The sequence below is a fragment of the Canis lupus genome, chromosome 3 (assembly GCF_003254725.2).
Source record: "Canis lupus dingo isolate Sandy chromosome 3, ASM325472v2, whole genome shotgun sequence".
NCBI classification, from domain to species: Eukaryota; Metazoa; Chordata; class Mammalia; order Carnivora; family Canidae; genus Canis; species Canis lupus.
In genome coordinates, this window is record NC_064245.1 from 61,027,029 (window position 1) to 61,050,642 (window position 23,614).

The window sequence follows — 23,614 nt, forward strand, 5'->3', positions numbered from 1 at the left end:
TGGAGGAGCAAACCTGACTAATGAAATAGGGTCCATGTGCTCCATCCTGTGTTCTTTCAACGGGGCTGGTGGTGGGAAGGAGCCCAAGGGAGGAATTGGTTGTAGCTCTAGGCCAACCACTGTAAATGCACCTTCTCAGTGACACGGGGCCAACAGTGGGGGAAGTGGGGACCAGGGAGGCAGACCAGGGGAAGTAGGGACCAGGGGACCAGGGAGGCAGGGGAAGTGGGGACCAGTACCCTTTAGGCTGATGCCTGCCCACAGCAGTGCTGAGAGCACAGTGGGCAGAGGCCAGGCCTGAGGCTACCACGCCCACAAGCAGGAGCCCAGAGGGCCTCGAGGAGGCCACGGTACAGCCCCTCGAAAACAGGGAACAGAGGACCAAGAAAGCAGAGCCAGGAATTGGGTCAAATTGGACCCACGCTGTAACTAGAGGCCACTTGGACAGGAGTCATTCAAAGCTCAAAAAGCATTTAGATTGGAAAAGAAAAGAAAAATAGAAAGTCAAAGAGTAATCTAATAACTTAAGCTGCTATAGAAAAAAAATTAAGATCCAGAAGATTAAACAAGATGAGAGAAGAATAATTTTAATTCTTCTCTGTGGCTCATTAGACTCCACCACACGGTATATGTTATTTTTGAGAAACTCTGGTGGTGGAATCTGCCACCACTACTCATGGAGGAATGCAGGGCAGGCCCTGGCTCAAGACACCAAGTTGCCACACGGTACGGACGCACCGCTGCTAAACATTTAGCACAGCACAGCCAGCAGCGAGGGGTCCGAGCAAGGCCCCCCGAGAACTTAGCAACTCTGCCATCACGCAGCTGGACCACCTGGAATCGCCTTGCCAAGCAATCCCCACGTGGAGAGCTCCCCGGGCAAAAGCTGTCATTTCACGCTCACACGATGCAGGCTCACACAAAGACCCGCTCTCTCTGATTTGTGTCCAGTAACCGCAGCAATGAGGGGTAAAACCCCACAGATGTTAATTCTCCCTGAATTAACATGTAATCCCAACAGATTTCCCAATAGATGTTTTATTAGAACCAGACGAGCTGAAATGTAAAAGTCCACGTGAAAAACTAAACGTGAAATGCTGGGAAAACAAAGCAAACCAGAGCCAGGAGGTGGGGCCGGCCCCACCTGGCGCCACAGCACATGGGCTTACCGCAGCTTCGTCCCCAGGACAAAAGGTGACAACTATGCAAGGCCAGCTGGAAAACCACCAGAGAAATGATCAAGTTGGGTCCCTTCTGGCTGAAATCAATCTCACCTGGACCAAAGGTTTAAATGTAAGAAAATCAAATCAGAGAAACTCTGGAAGAGAAGACACAAGCTCAGAGCCCTGAGAGACAAGACAGATAAACAGCCGACACCAAAGTGTGTGTGTGTGTGTGTGTGTGTGTGTGTGTGCGCGCGCGCGCGCGCAAGAAGAGCCAGCAAAGTGGTGGGGGGGGGGGGAAGGGGGGGGTCAAAGGTACAGGCTTCCAGTTACAAGAGAAACAAGTCCTGGCATGAGGGGAGCCAGCTTACAACACTGTGCTGCATACGTGACGGGGCCGAAGAGAATAGATCTTAAAAATTCCCATCATAAGAAAAAACTCATGGAACTGCATGTGGTGATGGTTTTCACAACGTATACAAACACCAACTCATTGTGCTGTGTACCTGCAGCCCATGTAACATGTCAACTGTACCTTGAAAAATAAAGATGAAAGTTAAAAAACACCAAAAGCTAGGTCAAAAGGCAAAGTGTGGAGAAATACAATCCATTACACAGATGAAGGACTAATTTTTTTTATATTTGAGAGTGCCTGCATATCAAAATGAAAATGATCCAGAAACCAAAGAAAACTGGAGAACAGTGTGGCTGGTCACTAAGTGAGCTTAAGATGGCTCCTAACCATGGGTTCAGTTTCACCTACAATGAGCTAAAGGTGAATTTGAAGAACGAGCCACTTTATACGTACCTAAGGGGGTAACATCACAATCAGCAGGGTCTGAGGTACTTTCCTGCTCTATTTTATGGTTGATAAAGGAGGTGATGCTCACAAAATAATTTTCAAAATACCCTGTTAAGAATGAGCACCAAAACATTCTTCCTCGGACTTTTTTCCCTTGAGGCAATAAAGGCTAAACTGAGAACTGAGGGTGATCAGAAGGTAATGGGACTCAGAGGAACTGAAAAAGCCTTAGGTGAGAGGCCAGATATGCAAAGACCCTGGGGCAGCAGAAGCATAGTTCACGGCTGGTATGTCTGGCTTTAGGGGGAAATGGCGGGCCAAGGAGCATAGACTGTGTCCTGGGGGCAGTGAAGAACAAGGGAAGGTAGAGAAGACACCTCTCCTTCACAGGTCCATGGGCCCAGGTGTGTGCAGGGCGGCCCTGAGCTCTGCCCAAGGGAGAGTGCAGGTGGAAGGGGCTATGAGGGCAAGGGAGCAAACAGGAAGACTGGCCACAAACTGCAGACAGAGCAGCTGAACCCCATCAAGGGTGGTGGTGCTTTTGTTTCTCAAATAAAAGGAGTTTGGATTCCAACAACGCAGCCCACAGAGTGATTCTGAGCACCTGCCCTCCCAGGACACACAGGACAGCAGCGAGGAAGGGCGCCTGGCACCCTGCCCCAGGCCGAGCAGATGCTGTGGGCTGCAGCCTAAGCATGTAAGTGGGTGAGGGAAGACACTGTTGAGAACTTGGAAGTGAAAGGTGACCCATATGTTGACTATAATCATTTTTTTTGAGACCTGGCAAATATTAATTTTTTTTTTTAAAGACTGACAGATCAACCACTGGCCCTTTAAAAGTCCAGTGGAGAAAGAAACTAAAATTAAGGAAGGAAACTGCTAGGGGCACCTGAGGGTTCAGTGGTCGAGCATCTGTCTTTGGCTCAAGTCATGATCCTGGGGTCCTGGGATCGAGCCCTGCATTGGCCTCCCCGTGGGGAGCCCGCTTCTCCTTTTGCCTATGTCTCTGCCTGTTTATCATGAATAAATAAATGAAGTCTTTTTTTTTTTTTTTTTTTTAAATGAAGTCTTTTTAAAAAATGAAGGAAACTGCTGAAGTGTCTCCCATTCCATGCATTGTGCCCTACCACGCAGCTGCGCCATGACCCCGGCACACCTCGGGGAGGCCAGGGTGGTCTGCCCAGCAGGAGGCAGGCCGAGATGCACAGTGGACTGAGCACACACCGGCGCAGATGAAGGGCAAGGTCCCCGTGGCTGCAAACCCACTCTCCCTGAAGGCACGCAGGCCCCGGGTGCCGGCGCTCAGGGCCTCATGGGCCCCCCCAGAGTTGGGGACAGTCATCTTGCCCCCAGGCTCCCCACGCTGCGGGAGGAAAGGCTGAGGCTCCTTCCCACGGTCTCCTTTTGTTCCCTTCTGTTTTGTTTCTCATTGAAACCACGTGGATGGCCGCTGGGCCAGCGGAGCTCAGGGAGGGAACACGGGACACGAGGACCCGAAGGAGCCGCTCCCGGACCCCACGGGGGGAGGCCACACACTGTCTGAGGCCGTGGACTCGGCCATTTCCCTCCAGACAGCCGGATCTCGGGGAACACGCACATTCTTCAAAGTGGGGAAATCGGAGACAATTGCTGGCTGTATGAAGCACATCAAGCCATAAGGTCTCCTAGCAACTCTGGATGAAGGCTCGCTCCCGAGGGGCATTGCAAAGGCACGTGGTACGCACGCAGCGCGCGTGCTGCTCAGGTGGGTTTCAAATCCCGGCGCCTTCCACACATCCTCGCCCTCGATACCCACCATCCGAGTCTGAATTTCCTAACTCCACCTTCCAACTCACTCTGGAGTTCTTCTCCAACATGGAAAACAGCACATTTGCGAAAGGACTGATCTTGAGCGCCAGGGCTCCGACCTCAGCTCCAGGGCCAGTCAGGAGACCGGGAGGGCCTGTGCACTCAGCTCCCCGCCGGAGCCGCTCTCCCACTCTGACAAAGGAGGGAACAGATCTGCGGAGGCCTCGCACACGTCCCGTGTCAGCATCATGCTAGAGAATGTTCCCTGCGTCTTGACTGCTTTTGTTTTTTGTTTTCTCTTTCAATTGGCCATTTTGAGTCAAAGAAATGATTTCCTGGCGAGAAAAACTTCCAAGTCAGTTTCAGACTTGCTGAAAACTAGAAAAGCCACCACCTTTATACTGGCTGCATAAACATGCAGGTTGCGTGTTATAAATAATGTCAATACACCTTAAGAGGACAGTTTTAGAGCGAATTCTGCAACACAAAGCTTTAGCCCATTATCTCACCAGAACATCCCATGGGAACCATAATCTCACACACTTTCAGTATGTAAATCACACCTCAAGGTCAAAGTCCTGGGCTTCCTGCCCCGGCTGGGACTGAGCGCCCTCCACAAACATACCTGCCGCCTGCTCAAGTCAGCCAGACCCCGACAAGCATGACAAGGCGCATAGACCACAAGGGACTTTACCTGGGTAGAGCTGATAAGAGCCACTGTGATGCCACTTAACCAAATACTTCCAACCATTCACCGAAAACCACCCCTCTGAATCCATACCAGGGTCAGCCGGCACATCCCCCAGGGCCCCGGGCAAAGGCTCGGGCCACACACAGAGACATTGTTCCCAGCTCACGCTCCCCAAGGAGGCCGGTTAGCACACTCCCCAGCGACCCCAGTCCGCAGCCACAGCCGGCGACAAAGGCAATTCTCCCCCTTCAGGCTCCTGCAGAGGAAACCAATAGTGTACTCAACACAAAGCATCATAGGAGCCGCATGCATAATTCACAGCAAGACCTTTAGCCCGCTGAGGCTCGGGGAACTTGAATTATTTAGGCAGGCAGAGCTGGGCTGCAGGAGCTGCTGGCTCACTGGAGGCCTGAGTGCCCGAGGGAAACCCTCAGCAGAGGCTTCCCACCGGCTGCTCACCTGGCGGTGCACTTTCTGAGACCAGCGGTGGGGAAGGAAACAGGAAATAGCTTTTCATGATAATTCTGAGGCTTTTAAACATGTATTTTCCGACGGATCTTAATAGTGTTTTTAAACCCCATAAACACAAAGGCCTGTCTTTTAAAAGTGAGAACAAAGAGTTCACCAAAAACTTCAGGCTATCAGGAACAAGTATTTAGTTGGGTCAGAAAGCACCACATTGTTTGGTTCCCCTGAAGCTTTATTTACAAAACCTGCAGAGGGCAGGGTGAGGCTGGGGCTGATGTTGCTTCCCCCTCCTGCCCCGCCCCAAATTATGCTGGTGCACTGTCCCACAGGCTTCTCCAGTGCCAGTGACCACTCTGCTCCAAGGGGGCAGAGAGAGGAAGCCTGGCATAAGCTGGTCCTGCCTTCCCGTCAACAGTCGCCTGTGAGGCAGCAGAGTGTGGGAGACGGCTCTGCTCAGCTCTGCTCCTGTCTGGCCCCCGTGACTCTGGGCCCCGGGCTTTCATGCACAGGAGGCCAGAGCAAGTGAAGATGCTAGCATCACCGAAGCCACAGCTGGTGCAGTGGGCTCCGGAAGGCAGAGCCCTCGGTGCCAATGAGTCAGATGGGGGATGCCTAGGCTGCTGAACCCCCAGGTGTGTGCAAACCTCTTCACCTGCACTCAAGCTGCCCCCTTCTGTGGGCTCCTTGTGCTATCATCTGGGGGGCACCTTTTTATTTTCATACCCTTTCAAACTTGCAGAAAGTTTACAAGAATAGTAAAAGGAACTCCCATACATCCTCTACCCAGATTCACCAGACATCTACAAACATGCTGCCCTATTTGCTAGATCATCCTATCTCTCCCCCTCTTTCCCATCCTCTTTCTTGACACAGACACAGACAGACACACAGACACACACACATTCCGAACTGTTGGACATTTAGTTGGAGATGGCACCTCTCTTGGCCCCAGATACTTCAGGGTGCATTTCCGAAGAACGAGGACATTGTCTCCCACAACCACATACAATTACCAAACTTGGGAAAAGCAGCACAGTCCAATGGCATCAAGGATGTCCTTCTTAGCTACCTCCCCAGCACGGACCAGGATGGAACGCAGGATCACAGAGCTGTTGTGTCTGTTTACAAACTCCTGGCCTTCGTGTTCCCAGACTTCCACCCAGGCCAGTTATCTTGTAGACTGCCCCTCAATTTGGTGGGAATCCTCAGGAAGTGACATGTCCTTCTGGGCACATCTCCTGAGGAAGCACATAACATCGGTTTATTACAGTCCTGGTAATGTCTAGGTAGGGCACCAGCTTTCCCCTCCAGGGGGCTGCTGCCTCCTTTGTGGGATGACAGATGCATCTGGTTCCCATCTAGCAAGCGGCCACCACCCCTCATTCACTTCTAGTAGGTATTCCACCATGAGAAAGAGCTTTCCTTTCTTCCCAATTTTTACAAGTTCATTTATCTATATGAGGAGGTGCTCAGTGGAATTTTATTTTATTCAGTGGCTAAGCCACTGAATAAAATAAAAGCCATAAATATCTGGGTTTTTTTTTCTTTCTTCTTTTCTGTATGCTCTGCCTCCCTTCGGGCTGGCCCTGGTGTCCTTCAGGGGAGCCCGTATCACACTCTTGAGTGTCTCCTGATTTTCCAATGTGCTTTCCACACTCCAGCCCAGCAAGTGACGCTTGGCTCCAAGGATAGCTGGTTCCTTTTACTGAAGAGTGGTATTTAGGTACTAAGATCTGCACATGAGGGCTGCTTGCTGCTACTGGCAGGTTTCCCTGCTCCCAGGACTTTCTGGCAGACAGAGCTAGGAAATAGATACACAGGCACACAGACATCCATGCATCTCCACATTTACCTGTATGTCCACTATGACCATGAGTTCATACTGACACCTGTGACCCAACCCCAAGTGCATTCTCCTTTCCTATATTTTAACTCCCTTTCAACCATGGGGAACTGGGCTCCCACTGTCCTGGACTGTATTTACTCATTTGCTCAACCAGAATACACCCGGACTCTCTACAAGATAATTTAAGAACTCACTCATATCACTGCAAAAACCAAACCCACTAACTAGGGTCAATCTTGTTTGTAGTCCTTTTTTTAGATAAGATATAGAGAGTCAATTGCACAGTCATAGGTGCTTGACTGAATTAAAACTCAGTGAGTTTTAAAATCATGTCACCTACCTTTTAAAACCTGAGTTTGCTCACCAAGTGCACTTGTTCACTCTTCAAGCCAAGCAGGCCTTGAGAATGCCTGCCACCGGGTCACTATAATGGTGAATGAAATTCAGCTGCAGGGGGGAATCCAGGTGGAGACTCGGGGCCCCAGGAAGGTTCTTCAGTCTCCAGGTGGCCTGATGTGGTAACTGCATGGGTCCAAAACCTGCCTTGATTTTTTCATTAGGGCAGAAGCTAACATTTGCAGGGCTTGGGGCTAGAGTATTAATAAAGGACTTCATACTATGTACCTAAATATTGAAAAAGCACCAGGGGAGCTATCATACTCTTGAATAAGCTATATTCTTTTAGCCTACTTTCAAACAACCTGGAAGACCAGATCTGAATTTAGAATCTGGAACTTGTGGGCAGCCCGGGTGGCTCAGGGGTTTAGTGCTGCCTTCATCCCAGGGCCTGATCCTGGAGACCCGGAATCAAGTCCCACATCAGGCTTCCTGCATGGAGCCTGCTTCTCTCTCTGCCTCTCTCTCTCTCTGTGTGTGTCTCTCATGAGTAAATAAATAAAATCTTAAAAAAAAAAAAAAAAAAGAATCTGGAACTTGCCTGAGTTCTGCACTGAGATATAGCAGCATGGGGGTGGAGGGCCTGCCTCCTCCCCCCGCCCCCCTGTCTTCTCTTCCCACCCCAGCTCAACCCCTCCAGCCATGCATCCTAGTCAGTCCCATCATCCCCACCGTAGCAGTCACCCTTTGGACCTAGGAGTGTTCACTTCATTCCTCAGTTACCAACAAATTTAAAGCAGCAAGGCCGTTTTTCTGGAAGAAATCAGACATGGAATCTTTTTGAATGGGCCAGTTTGCCTGGGGAAGGAAGAGGGGACAGACCAGATCAGGTGGGACAGAACCCAGGCTGGCAGCATTCTGTTCCACCCTGGGCAGCCAGCCCAGCTCCTCTCTAGCCATTAACTGTGGAGCCCTACTGATCATCAGAGCACAATTTTAGAACCCCTACAAGTACTTCCTCAAGACATGTCTAGAAACTATAGCTCTAAGTCAATCACCCAGTTTACAGAGGAAGTTGCTGAGGTCAGAAGACCTCCTGTAGCCCCGGACTGTGGCCAGTGATGGTGCCAAGCCTACGGGCCTGTGCTCCACAGTGAGGCCTCTGGTGCCTCTCCTGTCAGATCACATAGCTCTGGAGAGAAGGCAAAATGCCCCGCAATTCTTATGGAAGCTCGGGGGCACGAAGACATGTGGGCCCAGACAGGAGAAATCTAAATTCCGAGCCTTTCCTGCAGTCAGTACTAGAAGTCTGATTTATCACTGTTCTGGCAGAGCAGAGCAAGACACACTTTCCACGTCTGAAATGACACAAGTCCTTCTGGAGAGTGAAATGCCAAGCAGATGGGGTAAAATGCTGCAAGAGCTCGCGAGGCCACGTGAGTGGGCAGAGCAGTAACCGAAAAGGGTCAGTGTGGGAAGTGTGAGGCGACATTCGGAGATGGGCGCATCTTGTCACTTGTCACACTGAATTTTCAGGATTCTGCTCTCAGAGCCTTCACTACGACCACAAGTGGCTGGCAGAATAAAGGTGGCATCTAACCATAGGGAGCCTGTGTCACCAAAAAGGGACATAGGGTATTTTCAAAGATTAACCCTCATCAAATTCATTTATTACACTGGCTTGAACCTCAAAAATATGCCTTATTCACTTATTAGGTCATTCTTTGTGAAATTAATTTCTTTCACTCCAGTGAATAAAACATGTACTTTATGAAGGTGTTCTTCTTTTATCTTTGTGCCAAAGGCCACACATGAAAGGCAGATCGTCCATCTGCAGCCTGTCCCTGTCCATAGGACACTGCCCAACGCAAGAGCCCAAAGACCCTAGAAGCTGCTCACCCTTCCCACAGCTGCAGTAAAACCACTCACACAGAGTACTCGAGGCACAGCCAGGAGCCCTGGGCCTGTGCTGGCTGATGTGGGACAGGTGGAGACCAGGTGGGAGAACACTTCCCAACAGGCCAGGGGCTGGAGCACTGGCCATCGAGGAAGCAAAAGGATGGAGCATTCACATTCCTGCAGCAGGCACCTCAGAGACAGTGCTTGGGGACCACTCCTGGGAGTGGAAGAAAGGTAGTGGTGAGACGAAGGAGAAGCCCCACTTTCTAAGGCAGGTGTAAACCCTGCAACCATAAGCCGGGGTTTCCTGGGGCAGTTATGGTGTCACATAGTTTTAATGAAGATAGCAAGCATGGTAGATATAAAACTAAACACAATGGAATATCTGCACATCTTCTATGGTTTCCAAAGAAAACTAAAAAGTCATTTGTCTAAAACTGGGTTCCCAAAATCTGGTCACCATGCTGGTCCCATGTTTCCTGAGGGCTGCAGCCCCCTGGTTGCAGAGAAAGCTGGGGCTTACTTGCTCTGCCTCCAGTAGCAGGAACTGCAATGCGCCCAGAGCTGTGGCCAGCAGACTGTCCAGGGTACCAAAGCCTGAGCTGCCCACCTCACAGGCTGGCCTCAGGGAATCTGTCAAGCCTGAATCTTCTACAGAATAAGCAGATGACCAAGGCTACACTATCCAGCGAGCCCATTCTCTAGGTTTTCTTCCTAAAACTGGGGGAAACATTTAAGAAGAATAGGAGGTAAATGGACCACTTCTGGTTCTCATTCATTGGACAAATATTTGTTGAAGGTCTACTCTGCGGCAAGCTCTGTCCTGGGAGCCAGAGTCTCTAGCCCAGCTCCAGTTGGCACAGGTGTGTTGGCTCACATTTTGGGTTCCTAAGTCATGCTGCCTGGTGAATGAGAGCTCCAATCTTCCCAGCTGGGCAAGGGACTCACCCTTCTATAAGACCGTGGTAAAAGTCACAGACTGACATCACAGGGGTACTGCGAGAATGCCCCTCCCTACTGAGTTTTGTAACAAATACTGCCAGGCACATAGGAGGCATACAGTAACATTGGTTGGATAAGTGGGTCATGTATCCCAAATATGAGCTAATGATGTGGTACAGGCTAAAATGCACACAAGCTCAAATTATATGTATCTTGCGGTTTTAATGCACAATTCATGAAACGTTTTTTCTCTTAGAAAATTTAAACATAAATCTAAAATCTCTATTAATCATTACCTAAAATCCCAGCCCTATCTCCCCTCCCCAGAGAAACCCCATCTTATTAATTTGGTGTTGATCCTTCCAGATATTTTTTTAATGCTTTTACCAGCATATATATGTTCCCACAGAAACAATGTGTATTGTTTAGGAAAACTACTAACTATCTTTCTGAATTCCATTAGTTCCAAAAGGCCTGGCCATGTGATTGATGCTTGAGGCTTTCCATTTTGATGCTAGTATCATTTAAGAATAATAGTTATTTGGTTTTCTCCTCTTCAAATTTTTTGAACTTCTTTCTTTTTCTTGCTTTATACTATTGGCCAGAATTCCCAATACAATGTTACATAGTTACTGAGATAGGGAACATCCTTGCCCTAATCCTGGCTCTCATGAGAATGCTTCTAATGTTTAACCATCAAGTATAACTTTTAAAAATCAAGAGTGTGCAATTCTATCAGATACTCCTTTAGCTTCTACTGTGATAATCATATGGTTTTACTCCATCACTCTATTAACACAGCACAGTCTGTTCATATGCCTATGATATTTCACTACCAAATGTAAGCCCCACAAAGTCAGGGACCCTGTTTTTTTTTTTGCAAATGTATCTCCAGTGCCCAAAAACATTTTTAGAAGAAAGCAGGAGAAAGTAGCAGCTCAAAATATACTTGCTAAATGAATAAATGGTTAGTTTCTGCTTTAGTATTTCCTTAATCTTAATTTACACTTACTTTTCTGTTGTGTTTTCCTACCTGATGTTGAAAGCTCAAGCTCCTATATTTTCTAACTGTTCATTTTTATAATATATACATTTAATGCTATAAAATTTTCTCTTTAAACCACTTTGGCTATACCCCATGGTGTTAATATGTAGCACCATAATTGCAAAGCAGTTCTAAATTGTATTGTAATTTCCAGTTTAATTTTCTCCTTGGCCCACAGATTATTTACAAGTATAGTTTTGAATTTTCAAATGTGTGGGTTATTTTTTGTCTTTTTGTGATTGACATCTATTTAATTACAATGCTGTCAGGAGATGTGCTCTGTCTGCTATAAATATTTTTTAAATCTGTAACAATTACATCTTGGCATAGGATATAGTCAACTTTGGTGAATATTTAGGATACCTTTAGGGAAAAGTATATTGGGCACAAAGTTCTATTTATACCTGTTAATTTTATTTATTTATTTATTTATTTATTTATTTATTTATTTATTTATTTATTTTTACCAGCTTGATCTCTTAGCTTGTGAAAAAGGTATATTACAGTCTCTTCCCAGGAGTACATGCCCACTGGTATTGTGGTCCATCTAAGTCTGCTTCATAAATGAGATGCTCTATTTTTGGTGCACAGAGCCCCTCTACTTGCATTTGTTTTCACTTTGAAGTATTTTGTCTGGAAAAAAAAAAAGTATTTTGTCTGAGATTCATATTCTCATACCAGTTTTTCTTTCTTAGTATCTGCCTGTGCTATCTTCTTTCATTTAAGTATTTCAATCTGCCAGTGTTGTTTTAAAATTGGACTTTTAACAGTCTAAGTGGAGAGTTTATACCATTTGATGCTTGCTTTCCCATCGATCTTGAAATTGTCTTCAGGCCCCGTCCTAGGCTCTTTCTCTGCCCAGTCCCTCTGGGCAGTAATACTGAATGCAGTGTGCAGTTATACTGAAATGTGATCAGAACCACAACAGTGACACTAACAGCAGCAGCTGGGTTGTCACAGCTCATGATTACATGCCAGGTGCTGCTCTCAGTGCATGGTGTGCATTAACTCACTTACTTCTCATGAGAACTCTGTGCACTAGGTCCTGGGACCACACCATGCAGACAGCAGAGCTGAGGCACACTGCCAGGAGCAGAGGCCTGTGGGGATGTGACCTGACTGCATGTCCTACTGCCTCTCCCGCTCTAGCCCCCACTCAGCCCAAAGATTTGAGACTTGCCTTTCCTGTACCATCTCGAAGTCTTCAAACTTACCAAGGCATTCAAGTCCACTGACAGGCTGATGACTCCTGAACTTTCTGCATTCTATATCTGTTTATGCCATCTACACAGCATCTCCCCCAGGACATTGAGTGAGTACCTTGAAAATCCGAGGCCCAAAGCAGAACTCCTGTGATTGCCCCACTGTCCATTTCTCCCCATCCCACTCCTTCCCATGCCTGCAAATGCCATGAACATCCCATAGGTGCCAAAGTGAAAAACCGGAAGTTGGCTTTGGGATGGTGTCTCCTCACTCCATGCTACCCCAACGGACACACAGTCATTCTCTCTCAGGTTCCCTGTTGCACCCAGCTACCCGTTCTGGGCCTCTCTTGTCTCCTCTTGTCTCGACAAACCCACACTCAGGCTAAGCTCAGTTCACATGTCAGGCCCAGCTTTGCTTGGCCATGCCCACCACTGCCTGGGTCAGGCCCTACACCTCTGCCACCCCAAAGGGCATCACAGCTGACCACAGTCAGTCAGCTACCCACAGGCAGGCGTGGCCTTTCCATTGGCTTCTCTCTGATGTGATGGGTCACCTTATACACAAATCCTCAGAAAGTCGAATACGTTGCAGGCTTCTCCCTCACCTTTGTTTGGACAATCGAACCCATTTGAGGGTGACATATTAGCCTCAAAAAATCTCAGTTAATCCTGGTTTTAGATATGGAGACCAGTCATCTAAAAGAAACAGTTTTTTAAAAGACAAACCAAGCCAAATTTAGTATTTACTCCTGGGGGAGTGACCTCAAGATTTTTATAGAGCAAGGCAGTAAGTGGCTACATGACAAAGATCACACACATATATTACAAAACAGATTTTAAACCCAACAGTCTTAATGTCAATGCTGTTTGTGGCTTTATAATCACATTTCCAGGGAAGGTGTCACACAGAAGTGCTAGATCTCGACCAGCTCAGGCAGAAGCGAAGATGATTGGAATACAGTAGTGACGTACAAACTGGCTCTAAGAGGTATGAGAAAATGCACGGGCCCTGAGAGCAGGAGTGATCCTGAAGATACACAAAACAGACTACACCGCAGATCTCACAATGCTCCAATAGTGACAGTAATTACAGCACGAAGTGTTGACCCAATGATAGACGAAGAGGCCAATGGAACAAAAGACAGAGGCCAGAAACAGACCTGCAAATATAGGATTACCTGATAAAGGCGCTGCTTCAATTCAGTGAGGAGAGGATCGGCATTGTAACACCTGGGGTGGGGCCAGCCGGACCTCAAGTGGGACAGACAAGGCTTGTCCCCTAAGTCACGTCATCCATAAGAAGCTGCCTCCAGATGACCCGAGATTTCGAGGGGAAACACTAAAACAATGGTTTTTACCCCCACGGTCAGGGGCAGGGCAAGGCTTACTCTAAAAGGACATAAAAAGTATCATCAGAAAAAAAGCTTCTCAGCACCAAGAACTGTGGCAAGTGAGGGCCACCCAGATCTGCTCCTAGCAGTAGCAAGAAAAATCATCAGTATCATCAATAAATTGGATGATAGTAAGATGAAAAATTTTGGGGGATCCTTGGGTGGCGCAGCGGTTTGGCGCCTGCCTTTGGCCCAGGGCACGATCCTGGAGACCCGGGATCGAATCCCACGTCGGGCTTCCGGTGCATGGAGCCTGCTTCTCCCTCTGCCTGTGTCTCTGCCTCTCTCTCTCTCTCTGTGTGACTATCATAAATAAATTGAAAAAAAAAAAATTTTGGTCAGCAAAAGACACCACTAGAAGAATGAAGAGGGAAGCTGCAGAGAGGCTTACCTGCATACACAAATTCAAGACAAAACTTATTTCTAGGATATATTCTTGAAATTTCCTACAAATAATAAGGAAAGACAGACGATCTGATAGAAAAATGAGTGAAGGTCTTGCACAGGCACTTCACAAAGAGGATATCCAAGTGGCCAAAAACACAAAAAGGTGCTCAATTCATTAGTTATCAGGAAGCTGCAGGGAAGAGCTACACCACAACCCCATGCCCCATATTCCCTATTTGATGGCTCATCTGAAAACAGTGTGAAGAGCAGAGAGGATGTGGAACACCCAGAATTCCCACACATGCTGGGCAGTGTATATATAGGAAAATTGCTCTGGAACACTGATGTACTACAGCTCTATACACACCAGCACCAGAGCCAACCTGTCTCAGCAGCAGTGCTCATAGATGCTCACCTCGAGGCCCACATACCACTGGCAATGGCCAAAAGCCAAAACCCACTTAAATGTCCCCAGCAGTCTTGTGGGATGGCACATGGCAATGACAATGACCGGTTATTGACATGCACATGTATAAAACTCACAATATTGAATGACAGCAGCTGGACACTGAGGCGGGTAAGCAGTATGAATGCATCATGTTTAAGTTCAAAAATAGGCAAGATTAGCGGTGGACACATGTCAGCCACCAGGCTAGGGGTCCGCTTTGGGGTCAGGGTCTGAGGGGGGTACAAGGGGCTTCCAGGTGTTCACTTTGTGAAAAGTCCTCAGGCCATTTGCTGCTAGTGCGTGTGTACTGGCAGCGTTTGGCTGAAGATGAGTAGTAAAAAAAACACATCTGAAGTATCTGAATGAAATAGTATCATGAAATGTGAGATTAGAAGAGAGAGCAGCTTTTCTAAATTAGTATCATTTAATGTGAAATGTAACTTTGTATAATGAAATAAATTATTCTAATTAGACTGTGTTATTGACATTTCTTTCTAGAGCTGTTATCTACAGTTCATATTATTTCAAATTGGCCAAAACTGAGTTTTGGGACTTGTGGTTAGGAACAAAAATGGGGAGCTGTCATAAGTGAGGACTGTCCCATGTGTCTTCTAAGTGGATGTGTCCACTGGGGCGGGGAGGGGTTGCAGGTAACTGTGCATCTGTGTTCTTGCATTTCCCCAGCACCAGGGATAGTGACCAGCACACGCAATCTGCCGGAGGGGACAATGGTGTGCCCTGAAAGAGCACAGGTCTGAGAATGGAGAGGCCAAGTGTGAGCAAGGCTGGCAGAGAGGGCCAAGGGCACATTTCGCACAGGGTAGGGGCTCTGGTTCCTCGCCTCCTTCCTGCCACCAGCAGGAGACACGCAGGGATCCTGGCCAGACCCAATCTGAGGCCAAGCCTTTCTACCCAAATTCCAGCCATTTCTCCACAGTGAGTTCTTTCAGATCAATCACTGCTGTGTCAGTGAACTGGAGTTTGGTTAATGTGAACTCAGAGGGTTGCCTTTTTAAAGCCGGGGAAAGAGGACGTTATGTCAGTACTGTCAGATATAGCCACACTTAAAACATACATAAGAGTTTCTCAGCACCAAGAACTGTGGCAAGTGAGGGCCACCCAGATCTGCTCCTAGCAGTAGCAAGACACTGCTGATACACCTGAGCTGAAGCAAGGGACCATCCGTCCTGTCCATGTGCTGCATAGTGGGCGAGTGCACCCACTGCTGCCAGGCCGCGAGGCTCAGATGACCTCCCCGCTGGCCTGTCCACCTATGGGGCTGGCTGTCCACCTGTGGCCTGGGAGCCACCTGCTCACAGGGAGGACTGCACGGCTGCAAGCACATGAAGCACCCAGGACAGCCTATCCCAAGGGATGCACTCGGACCCCTGGTGTTGGTCCGTATGGTATTAGACAAGCCAGAAGTCCCTCCTGAGGAGGCAGGCTCCCCCAGATTCCCTCCAACCAGAGAAGGGCACTTCCTGGGGCCCCCTGCATTAGTTCCTAGAGAAGACTGGGTAGTGGTGGAGACACAGGATGTCCCCCATATGGGAGAAAAAGTCTAGTTATGAGGGCCACAGGAGACCCATTTCTGGTAGAGTCAGGGTAAGAGTTCCTCATTCATTTCACTAGTTCATTCTTTTTCTTTTTTTTAATTTTTATTTATTTATGATAGTCACACACAGAGAGAGAGAGAGGCAGAGACACAGGCAGAGGGAGAAGCAGACTCCATGCACCGGAAGCCCGACATAGGACTCGATCCCGGGTCTCCAGGATCACGCCCTGGGCCAAAGGCAGGCGCTAAACTGCTGCGCCACCCAGGGATCCCTCACTAGTTCATTCTGCAGCCACAATAAATTCTATCAGAATATTACGTGAATCTGAAGGTAATTCAAGCTTCCTGGATTCCAGAATTAGGTGTTTGCTCATTCACTGGCTGTTCTCAGTGCCTATTACTGAGCCAGTCCTGGGCACACCAGGGACTGGGCTGGGGGGATGAGAACCCACTCTAAGTTGTGAAGGCAGTTTTTATCCTAGAGGTAAATGGAAATCACTGAAGTTCTTTGTGCAGGAAAGAACTTTGATGTGATCTGAGTTTTGTTTAGAATTTTAGAGACACAGTGATAGGCCATGATGGAGCAACTGGGACCAGACTTCCTGTCGTGCCACATGTTATAAAAAATTAGGCAAAGTAGACCAACAACAGCTCTCAAAAACTGGACCATAGTCACTGTAAGACTCTGATTCCTGATGGAGAAGAAATCAGTGGGGTGAGTCCTGAGGCTGCCCAGCAACCTGTCAGCAGGCGCCACACACAGTGCAGCACAGAAAATGCGGCACATGGACAGGACGGGTGGTCCCTTGCTTCAGATTCAGACCTGAATCAACAATGGCTCTCTCACTGAGCTGAAGAGATAGCCACCAGACTCAGTGCAGCCTAGGGTGGCCAGGATCTGTAGGGGCTGCAAGAGTTAGTGGAAATAGAGCTGCAGGGAGCCCACAGGAGACCCAGGGGCCTGCTGCTGAGTTCTGGTTTGTGTGGGCATGGGGTGAAACCCCACGAGGCTGGGCAAACAGTAGCCGGGAGCTGCAGGCTGACCTGTTCCTATAGCTCCCACGGGGTTAGGAGATCTGAGTCCCAAGGAGTTCTGGTTGGATACCTGCTCCACAAAGGAGACTCCACCTGTGTTAGGCTTAAGTAGTGCAGCTAAACCACTCCACAGTAAAAGCTACCCTTAGACTTGCCCAAAAAAACCTAAAAACCAGCTTCAGAGGATCAACCCATAAGTAGCTTAACTGCCTATTAAACAAGCTTCTGTACTCTTCAAAGGAAGATGACAAAATGTGGCACCAGTGGAAAATCTCTAGACATGTGAAGATGAAGAAAAATATGATTGGTAACCAGTCATCAGAGTAGACTCACGAATGCCAGTGATGGTGAGTTAGCAGCTGAGGATTTGAAGCCACATAGAGATGCTGCACACATGCTCATGGGAGTAAGGCAGGCAGGGAAGTAGTCAGGACAGAGGGGAAGGGCTGGAGAAGCGACAGAGCCATTGCTGAGACAAAGTCATAGCCTTGGAAGCTGGGAGGCCACAGGACACACTGTAATGTGTGTTAGACACTATGGAAGAAGAGATCAGGGAACTTAAAGATGGAGCCAAGGAATCTATCAACTGTGAAGTGTAGCAGAGAAAAAGTAGGACTAAAAATGAATGTTTTGCCAGGGCGGTCAGAAAAGCTCCAGGGGCCTAAAGCTTTTGTGATTAAGAGATACCCGATCCTAGGCAGCCCGGTGGCTCAACGGTTTAGTGCCGCCCTCAGCCCAGGGTGTGATCCTGGAGACCCGGGATCGAGTCCCACGTAGGGCTCCCTGCATGGAGCCTGCTTCTCCCTTTGCCTATGTCTCTGCCTCTCTCTCTCTCTGTATCTCTCATGAATGAATAAAAATATATATATATATATATATATATATATATATATATATAAACATTGGGTTGCAGGTGCCCCTTTGGATCACTGTTTGTATCCTTTAAAAAATAAAAAAATAAAAAAAAGAGATACCCGATCCTCACAAACCCCAAGCAGCATGTACACAAACAAAACCAAATCAAGAGTCATCATAATTAAATTGTTGAAAACCAGCAATAAAATCTTAAAAGCCTTCGATGCGGTATGCCTGGATACCTGACCTTCTTACAGTTTCTCTAGCTTGGGGACGGGGGAGTTTTCCTAATTTGCACAAAAATTACTCAGGACAGCCCTTGGGAAAGGCCTTGAGTACCACCAACCTCAAGGTCCATTTTCAAATCTTTCCTTTAAATTATTCTGGCCAACCAAGTTTTCGGCCCAATCTATAAAATCCTTTCTCTCAGCAACTTTATAAATACTCTGAGAGTGAACCTATTAAGATGTTCAGACAATTTTGAAAGTCCTTTGGTAAAAAACTTCTAACATTCAAAATATTATTTCAGTAGACTGTCCACAAAAGGGTAACACAGACTGAAAAATGCTCACGTTACGAGTGCATAGTTTTTCACAAGTGAATGCAGCCCTGGAACCAGCTCCCGGAGCAGCTCCTCGATCAAGAGGCAGGACCTGAGCAGCCCAGGAGCTACCCACATTCCGGATGCGAACACACAGCTTACAAAAACAGTCTGCACACCCCACTCTTTTTACACTACAGTTTCATAAGAGAGCAAAGTAATCAATTCCCTTGGGGTAGGAAGGATACACGCCTGCTGCCAGACAGGGCCTCTGGGGGGGGGCGGGAAGAATACAGGAGGGGCACACGGGGGACCTCCACTGTGATTTTAATGCTCTAGAAAAAGGGTCTAAAGCAAATATGCCCAAATGTTCACATGTTAGTTCTGGGAGGTAGGTCTGTGCTCACTGGCTTTATTACTTTAAACTTCTGTTCACTCAAAAAAAAATTCACAGTAGAAATAATTACTGATAGGGACGCCTGGGGGGCTCAGTCGGTGAAGCGTCTGCCTTCAGCTCAGGTCATGATCCCGGGGTCCTGGGATCGAGTCCCACGCTGGGTTCCCTGCTCAGTGGGGAGTCTGCTTCTCCCTCTGCCCTCCCCCAGCTTGTATTTTCTCTCCCTCTCAAATAAATAAATAAAATCTTTTTTAAAAAAAGAAATAATCACTGGGGCACCTGAGTAGCTCAGTGGTTAAGCATCTGCCTTTGGGGGATCCCTGGGTGGCGCAGCAGTTTGGCACCTGCCTTTGGCCCAGGGCGTGATCCTGGAGACCCGGGATCGAATCCCACATCGGGCTCCCGGTGCGTGGAGCCTGCTTCTCCCTCTGCCTGTGTCTCTGCCTCTCTCTCTCTCTCTCTGTGACTATCATAAAAAATAAATAAATAAATAAATAAATAAATAAATAAATAAATAAATAAATAAATAAATTTAAAAAAAAAGCATCTGCCTTTGGCTCAGGGCATGATCCCAGGATCCTGGAATCGAGTCCCATATCAGGCTTCCTGCAGGAGCCTGCTTTTCCCTCTGCCTCTGTCTCTCATAAATAAATAAATAAAATTAAAAAAACAAACAAATAAATAAATAGTTGCTAGTAAAAACTCTCTCCAAATATCTTATAGAACTGGAAAGAAATAAGCACATTGGACAGCATCTTGGCAGAAAGCAAGGCTGCATGCTTCCCCAGACTAAAATCTACAGTCTGACTAGTGTTTACAGATATTTAGTACTTCATACCCTATAAATACACTATGTTATTCTGGGTATAATTTTTCAGTTCTAAAGCAAACCATAACGAATATGATATATTAAACCAAAATAAAGAGTTTTGGTTAAAACAGCTCCTCTCACACAGCAAATTACAAATTAACATTCCATCTCTACTATTTAGCAAACATTTCTGAAAAATGTTCAGTTAGGCTGCGCTGCTTTTCTGATGCAGATAATGTGAAATCACTAAAACTTTGTACAAAAACATGGCATTACTCTGAAACCTTTTACATCTCCCTTTCTTTTTCAAATTGTATAGAATGTAGTTCCATTTGCCAGGAATACTAAAGATTACACCTTCTAGTCTGCATCAAGGTGGGCACAGGTCAGCCCCCAGCTACACCATCAGCAAGGGTCACCTCCCATACAGACTCCAGGCAGCCTGACTCTGCACCGCACAGCGATGCCCCAGATCCCCCAGATGCCAGAGGAGGACATAGACAGAGACACAGATGGAGAGGACATGCCCCAGAGGGCGGCCCCGGGAGCTAGGCTAGCCCAGCCCTGAGGGTGGGAGCCATGGAATCCTGATACGTGTGCAGTTTCACAAGAGTCAGTTACTTCCAGTGAACGAGGAGAAGCAACAGGAGTTTATCTGTGAGTTGCATTTACTTTCATGCAGGATGATGTTAGGGAGAGGCTCCTCAAATCCCAAACACCTGAAATAATAAGAGTCACTTCTAGAAATTCAAGTTTACTACAAACTCAGAGCCTTGAGACAGACCCACATGGAGAGCTTAAGGTTTGATTCTGGTGGGAGGAAGGAGAAAGCCCAGGCCTGGAGATGGCAAATGGAGGTTCTCCACTGGATCTGAGGCCATGCCCTTCCAGGCCATGCCCACCATCGTTCACTGGGTGTCCAGCCAGAGTTAAAGAGGGGACATAGAGCCTGGAAAGACATGGCCTGGCAGCCCAGTGAGCTGTGCTTAGCCTCAGTCAGGTGTGTTCAAACTTCTGGGAGCAGAGCCCCTGCTGTGCCCTGGAGACAGAGCAGTCAGACCCACATCCCTCAGCACCAAGTGCCCAGAGGAGCAGGTGAAAAGGATTGTAAAGCTCTCAGCTATAGCAACCTACTTTCCTCTTTCATCTCCTACTAAAAGTGCTATTTAGAAACAAAACAAGCCCACACAGTGCAGCTTCCCAAGTAAGTGTGAGCATGTGAAGTAGGCTCCCAGGCTCCCCTTCCCCATGCCCCTGCAGGCGGGAGTGGGGTGCAGACCACAAACCAGCCACCAACTTAACAAGAGCAACCCACAGGAGTCTCTTGCCATAAGCTCACAAACAGAGAAAGAAAAAAAGAAGGGGAAAAAAGCCAAAGAAAGATTTTTTTTTTAAAAGGGGAGACTTTCTGAGACATTCTCTGCATAACCCACCTGAGTCCCCCACAGTCGTCCTGGGGAAGGAGATGACTCAGTAGAACCCTGACATTCTCAGTAAGGCAGGCTGACAGATAAGCTGGGGAGAGTGGGGATAAACCTTTGTGAGTACATCCCTAGCTGGTACTGGGGATCTCAGTCCAGGCAGACTGGACACAGAGGCTCTGGGGTGAGGTCTCTCTGGGCTTGTGAACATCAGTACCAGAAAGTGATGGGGGTCATGGGGGCTGCTGACTCATATAGCTGGGAAGATGAATGGATGGAAGGATGGATCAGTGGATGGATAAGCGGATGGATGGATAGATGGATGGAGAGATGGATAACAGGAAAGATGGGTGGATGGGTAGGTCGGTAAGTGGATGGATGGGTGGATGGATAAGTGGATGGATGGATGGACGGATGGATGGATGGATGGATGGTCGGTTGGTCAGGTGCATGAACAGATGCATGGATGAGAGCAGGTACATAACAAGCAAAAGACAAACACAAAGTCTGGCCTGAAAGGAAACACAGCCTAAAGAGTGTTATAATTTTTCCTGTTCTATGACAGTACACAGCAGACTAAACAAATGGAGAACAAGAGCAGTACTATTATAAAACCCATAAAGATGGGATCCCTGGGTGGCTCAGATGCTCAGTTGAGCATCTGCCTTCAGCTCAGGGTGTGATCCTGGAGACCCAGGATCAAGTTCCACATCGGGCTCCCGGTGCGTGGAGCCTGCTTCTCCCTCTGCCTGTGTCTCTGCCTCTCTCTCTCTCTCTCTTTCTGTGTCTCTCATGAATAAATAAATAAAATCTTTAATAAAAAATAAAATAAATAAAACCAATAAAGAGGAAGTAAGAGACAAGATATATCTGAAAATCAAATTAGTGACATAGAAGAAAAGACTTTTGCAACAAAATTGTATTTTGAGTATGATGAGAACAGACTGGCTTTCCTGAAGAAGCAGAAACGTGAGGAACAGAGCACCTAGGGACTCTTAGAAACCTGCTAGTGAGTCCAAGTGAAAGAGCAGAGACAGAGAAGCCCAGTGGAAGGGCCTATCATGAGTCTTCTCGCCTCCACTCCACACAGAACCGAAGTTTGCAGCCACAAGGTGTGACACTACGACTGTGCCTTCGGTGAATGAAGTACATTCTGTGGCCATGACCCCAGGAGTGGTGGGAATAGAGGAGGAGCAGGAGGGGGCTGTTGGTCGAGCCTCCCTTGACCATCTGAGCCACCAAGTAGCCTGAGTGCCCTGTGCCTGGTCCCCTCTGCCTGGTGGCACACTGCAGGGGTCCCTGATCTGCATGAAGGACCTAGCGTGTTGGCCATCATGGCTCTGACCTGCTATCCCACTTCAGCTTCACTATAAACACCTGTAGTGATGTTTGCCTATATTGCCCAAGGTTGTTGGATTGAGTTGATTTTTTTTTAAAGATTCATGTATTTATTTGAGAGAGAGAGCACAATGAGCAGGAGGAGGGACAGAGGGAGAGAATATCAAGCAGACTCCCCACTGAGCAGGGAGCCCACTTGGGGCTTGATCCCATGACCTTGAGATCATGACCTGAGCCAAAATCAAGTCAGCCACCCAACCAACTGAGCCACCCAGGTGTCCTGGGGTTGATTTTTTTAAAGCCATTTTCTGCTTTACTTTTTCTTATTACTTAGGTTATTTATAGTACATATGTATCATTTTGCCCAAAAAGGTCATTTTCCTCAAATATCAAATATGTACAACTAAACCAGGTATCAAGTGTAAGCGGCTAGAAGGAGAGATGTGGCAGGGAAACTGGACACATCAGCTCCATGGCGCACCATTGCTGCCACCCACTGCACGGTCCTACTTCTTGGGGCCTCGGCTCTCACACTCTCAGCCTCTGGCATAAACGGAGTTATCATCCGTCTCTGGGCTCTGGCTTCTCGAGCTGAGCACCATCTCTGAGGCTCATCCGTATAGATGTGTGCAATTGCAGGAGGAGTGATCTCAGTGCTCTCAAGGGCTCCGTTGTGTGAGTATGCCAATTACTCACCTTTCCTGCCGGTGACATCTGGACCTGCCTAACAGCGTAGCCATCAAAATTGAAATGAAGCACCATGTAGCATGACAGGCACTGTGCTGGTGCACAGCATAGCTCCTAGGGGAGAGCTGTAGCCTCCTCAGCCCTCACCAAGCATGGCTGCAGCTGGGCCTCCTCCTTGGGCTCTTCCAGGCCCTGTGCCTCACTCAGGGCACAAGGCTGAAGGTCTAAACTGCTCAATGGTGGCCATGTGGTCAGAAGCCCCTCTGTAGAAGATTTGCAAATTATATCTGGTGAAGGAATCATATCCAAAACATACAAGAAAACCATACAATTCAGTAACAAAAAGACAAATAACCAGATAAAAAAAGACCTGCACAGACATTTTTCCAAAGACATGCAGATGGCCAATAGGCACTTGAAAAGATGCTCAACATCCCTCATCATCAGGGAAATGCAAGTCAAAACCACCATAAGGAATCACCTCACTCCCATCAGGGTGGCTCTCATCAAAGAGACAAAAACCAACAAGCGATGGTGAGGACGTGGAGTTAAGGGAACCCCTG

General features: G+C 47.6%; 1 protein-coding gene across 7 annotated transcripts in view; it reads right to left on the reverse strand.

Moving 5' to 3' along the window:
• RGS12 (regulator of G protein signaling 12) overlaps positions 1-23,614 on the reverse strand; it is a 119,624-nt gene that overhangs the window by 22,293 nt on the left and 73,717 nt on the right. The gene's annotated exons all lie outside the window — the stretch shown is intronic.